The sequence below is a fragment of the Gavialis gangeticus genome, unplaced genomic scaffold, assembly GCF_001723915.1.
Source record: "Gavialis gangeticus isolate Ggan-Ray unplaced genomic scaffold, GavGan_comp1, whole genome shotgun sequence".
In the NCBI taxonomy this organism is placed as follows: Eukaryota; Metazoa; Chordata; order Crocodylia; family Gavialidae; genus Gavialis; species Gavialis gangeticus.
Window position 1 is genome coordinate 151937030 of NW_017729032.1, and position 5347 is coordinate 151942376.

Consider the following 5347-nt stretch of genomic DNA (forward strand, 5'->3'; position numbering starts at 1 on the left):
AGAGCCCCCGTATAAGAGACGAGAGCCCCCAGCCCACCCCATGCCTTTCTAAGCAGCCCAGGTAGTAGCGGTTCTTTCCAGCTCCCACTGCCACAGACCCCCTCCCTCCCCCGCACCAAGAGGCAACGTGTACTTTGAACCATGGTCTTGACAAATATAATCTCGCCCTACTCATATAGGCCTCCGGGGGGAGCCCTGTGGATGGGCAGCATGGCCCTATGCAATCGATTGGACTGGTGGGGATGAGGCAGTGCAGGGCCAGATCTGCGCAGTGCTGGACCCTGGGATCTGGCCCATGGACTGGCTTTGCACCACTCATCCAGCCTGTGATCCCAGTGGTGCTTAGACTCAAAGTGTATTTATTGTGCTACTGTGTATTATCTCACCCTATTCAAAATGCTATTGGAAGAATTACTTTCCTAATCTGCCACTTTGCCCATTCCTTCTCTACCCCATCAAATAAGCAATACTTTTAAGGCCCTACCCATCTTCTCTCACTTGGTGTCAAGAGGTTGGCTCCTATCTGTGATAGGCCCATGATACCAACCTTTATCCCCCACTTTTTCCCCTACTATCCCTCGTGCTTGGGAGGAGCTCCCCATATACATCCACAAATCCACTTTGTTGTTCTCCCTCAAGTCCCTCTCTAAAATTCTCTTTTGCTATAATGGCTATAAAAAGGTTGCCAACTAGTTAGGCTTCTGATGTGCTGAGATTAGAGCCTAACACGCTGCATAGTGTTGTCTTGTTCAATGCTCCCTCATCTGTCTGTTTCCATTATCCATCTTACACCTGGTTTGGAACATAATAATCTTTTTGCTCTTTGCTTTTTAGCAAACAAATGGCAACTTCTTCTCATTACCATGTATCAATGAAAACTTCCTTTCTTCTAGCTATTACTGCTTCTAGGAGAATGGGAGAAATGCAGGCCCTTGTGGCTGGTCTTCCATACACCATATTTCATAAGGTTGAGGTCACCTTTAGACTTATACCCTACTTCCTTCCTAAGGTTGATTTAGATTTCCATGAAAAAGGGTTTTGTTGGTGATACCTTGTATTGGAGTGACTGTATAATTGGGAGAGCTGTTAGACAAGCTTTCAGGGAACAAGTGCCTTTCTTCAGGTCTGGAGAAGTGAAAGTGAAAGTGAAAGTGAACTGAGTTTATCTATCCACTAATTGGTTTTCTTTCCAAAGCTTCATTCCACCCACATTTAAGCAAAATTTCACACATTATATGCAGTGAGGATATTGTCTTTTTATATAGCAAGAATGAATGCATTGAAAGCCCCTCCGCTGTCCAAACTTGTTCATCACCTTTGCAGAGTGTTAAAGAACAGCTTATTTTTACCAGTATGTTATCTACATTAGTTTTAGATTGCATTAAGACTTGCTATCATATTTCTTAGAAACAGAGATCCTGGTTTTCTCTGATTTAAAAAAAAAACCCAACCAATTTTTGGATTAAAAAAGTAATCCCAAATCTGCATTTTTCCATGACTAAAATGAAACACCATTAATATGTACGTATGTATATATAGTGGAGTTTCATTTTGATCATGGAAAAATGTGGATTTGGGGTTACTTTTTTAATCTGAAAATTGGGGATTTTTTTAAATCAGAGAAAACCAGGATCTCTCTTAGAAATCCCATTAAAACCGTTTTCACTCCACCTGCTTGAGTAATAAACCAGTATGTGAAATATGCAAGGCTGCCTGGTGTTTTGCTCATACATTTCGTTCCTTGGTTAAAAGTTGTAGACCAGATGCCAATGTTGGAAAAAATAATAATCTCCAGTCACTCATTAAATAGGACTCCTTTTCCCACATCCCTATATCTCCCATATTTGAGATATCTTCCTTTTAGTACCCTAGAGCACAATTTTTTAAGACAATCAGAGAAGAAAAACTATTCCTTACTCTATTATAACAGTAGTTCTTCAAAATGCTGAAGAATGTTTCCAGGCAGATCCATTTCATGCCCTCCTTCCCTGCTATTTTTAGTTCTGTACTCTTGGGAATCTTATTGGCAGTTCCTTAACTGAGTGGCAATCGAGCTTGCCCACCCTTTATGTTCTCATCAGTGGTTATCATGCAATGAGGTCAAGCGCATGTGAAGCCACAGCAGATACTGGTGTTCAGAAAACATTCAATATCACGTGTAGAGCACATACATATGGATTGCAGAAATGGTATGGACAACACTTCTCAAAGAATCCCAATTACTGTAAGGAAAGAAACCATTTCCCCCATCCCCAATTACATAATTGCAAACCCTAATTATGTAGTTTAATCTAATTATAGTAATTATGCAATTATGCAGTAATTGATACATAATAGATACACAGAAACCTGCATAAGTATTATTTAACCAACAGAACAGGATCCATAGCAGCCATTTCAGTCTTTAAAATATATATATATTGTTGTATTGAAGAGAGAGAAGGAGGAGATCATGTATTTTCTGAATCTCTCTATTCCTGCCTGAGTAGCTGGCTCCCACTGACTTCCATGGGAGACTTGTACAAGTCAAAGATGGAATTTAGCAAACTGAATTACAGTTCGTCCAACACTTACTGGCACAAAAGACTTGAATTATTTTTTCTCACCCAAAGGCCTCAAAGAATTACAGTTTGATTTCATAGATTCCTATTAGTGGTTTGGTATTGGGAAATTTAGGCCATGTCTGCATGGTAATTTTCCCTCAAGAACACCAACCTGCTCCATGTGGGCTGCTTCTGAAGCTGGAAACAGTGTAGCCACATCTGTGGTGCTGTGTTTGGGCTAATTAACTTCATTGGCCCCATTGCTCAGCTGCCATAATCAATCTACCCAATGTGTTGCATGGACATGACCACACTGCTTCCAGTTTGGGAGGCAGCCAGTGCAGAGCCCCACAGGATGTCTGAGGGCACTGCTACTGGGCAAGTTAAGTTAGCTGTGTAGACATGACCATATGGTCCCTGCTCACAAGCCACTCTTGAGATAATGGAAAACATTCACTGGCTCCAATGGCAGCAAAAGCCAGTCCTGCAGTAAATTTTTGGTACTTTCTTGGCAAAGCTTCCACTTTAGTATTCTTTCTTAGTCTGTATAATACACAGTAGCACAATAAATACACTTTGAGTCTAAGCACCACTGGGATCACAGGCTGGATGAGTGGTGCAAAGCCAGTCCATGGGCCAGATCCCAGGGTCAGGCACTGCCCAGATCTGGCCCTGTACTGCCTCATCCCCACCAGTCCGATCGATTGCATAGGGCCATGCTGCCCATCCACAGGGCTCCCCCTGGAGGCCTGGAAATTTGGCAGCAGCAGAGCAGCAATCAACCCTGCTATCGTTTCCCCACTGCCATATTTTTGGAATCCTGGGAAGTCCTGCAGTCTGGATGATACAACCCTATGGGCTGGATCTGGCCCTCAGGCTTGGGGTTGAGCACCCCTATCTGACACTTCGGTCCAGCCCAGGCTTTGTCTCAATGAAGATAATGGGTCTTTGTAAGATTGCATGAGTCTTTGCTAGTGAATCTGATTGCAGGCTCAAGGCTTAGCTTTGTCCCTGTTTAAATAGCCTGACAGTGAGTACATAAGTGGGAGGGTGATTTAATGGCAATGGTGCCCTGGTTAATTGAACTGGCTCATCCATCTGAGATAGATAAACCAAGTGTTTGATGCTTTAAGAGTATGGGAATGTTAGATTAGTCTATAAACCACCACAGCCCCATGATCTGAGATGACATCAAAGATCTCAGGGCACTTCTCATAAAAGCCAGGATTTTGTCCCTAGCCAAAAATTCCTTTCAGCTCCACTATTAGGTGATCTATGATGTTGCAAACCTTATTTGACTACTTCCTTCTCCCACCACAAAAGTGAGTGAATCTCAGCAGTATTTTACGCTTTGTTTGGAAAGCACTCTGGAGCATATTAATGGAAAATATAATTTTTACTAATACTTGGTGCATAGCAACCAGAAGGAATGAGACTTCCTCTGTTATTGCCCTATCTCTTTCTTTAAAGAAGATGCATTATCTTGCAATATTTTATCAAGCAAGTTCTCTAAAGGCCTGAGTAGTTGGTTTATTAGTAGAATTTATCACAAGCTAGGTAGTGTCAGAAGGAAATGTGTATGTTTTCTGATGAGCAATCACTTTTCATTTACTTTTTTGTGTGATTTGCTGTTACCAAGGATCTAACTTTTTAGCTTTATCACTCACATGTATGGAAACATAATTTCATAGTTTCATAGTTAGTAGGGTCGGAAGGGACCTGAGCAGATCATCAAGTCCGACCCCCTGCCATGGCAGGAAAGAGTACTGGGGTCAACTGACCCCAGCAAGGTGATTGTCTTGAATTTCAATTCAAGAGCTATTCTTTTTAAGGTTGGAATGGTTTGTTAGACTTTTTTTTTCTTTGAAATCCAAAGATGTTCATTTTACAGTTATCTTTTAATTGTCAATGTTTGTATTACTAATACAAATATTTGAATTACTACCAGCAATGTTTGCTTTTTATGGGACTGAAAATACATAGAAAAATTGAAGCTTGAACAGTTGTTTATTAACTGTGGGATAAATATAGCTCTGTACCAAGATGCCATTCAAATCCTACAGTTAGGGCCCACTTCAGTTCAAAGTTTAAGAAGAATTGAAGAGATGAATCAGTCTGATGCAGACCACATATATCAGGCTAAATATCACTCTGTCCTCACCCTTCTATAATTTTCTACCACCTTCTTAGTGACATGCAGGGGACACAGAAAGGAGAGTCCTGGCTTTATACCTGGAGGGTGCAGTTGATGGAGTCATAGATTACACAACAGGATGGAGGGTGTTTGGAGTTGTTTTTCCCCCATTTTGGGGGGGCTTTGCTGGTTGCTAGATGGGGCTAGGAAGGAATTTTGTCTCCGCCTGTTTCTAGAGTGGTTAGGGTCTTTTTCCACCTTAGAAGCATTTGGTGTTAGATGCAGCCAAGCCTGGTGATTTTTGACAGGGGTGTGTCAAACCTGGAGTTTCCTGGCCAGAGGATCTTGCCCATCTGTCCAGGTTCAGACTGATTATCACATTTGCAATCAGGAAGGAATTTTATTCCACATTCGGACTGTGGAGATTTTTACCTTCCTCTGTAGCCAGGAGCATAACCTTCTTCCTTGAATCTATCGAGTGCATTTTAACAACATGTGCAGTGTCAAGATCTGGACAGCGCTTATCCCTTCCCTTTTCCTGTGGCAGGTTAGAGTGTTCTTGGTGGTTTTGAGCAATATACCTTGTACTTGTGTGAGAGGGTTGATGGTGTAGTTTTAAGAACAGATTAAACAAGCACTTGTATGGGATAGTTTAGATAGGGGTTATCCT

The 5347-nt window shown here is 41.7% G+C and overlaps 1 protein-coding gene across 1 annotated transcript in view; it reads left to right on the plus strand.

The window, feature by feature from the left end:
- Window positions 1-5347, plus strand: part of AFF3 (AF4/FMR2 family member 3) — a 691724-nt gene that overhangs the window by 311893 nt on the left and 374484 nt on the right. The window lies entirely within an intron of this gene.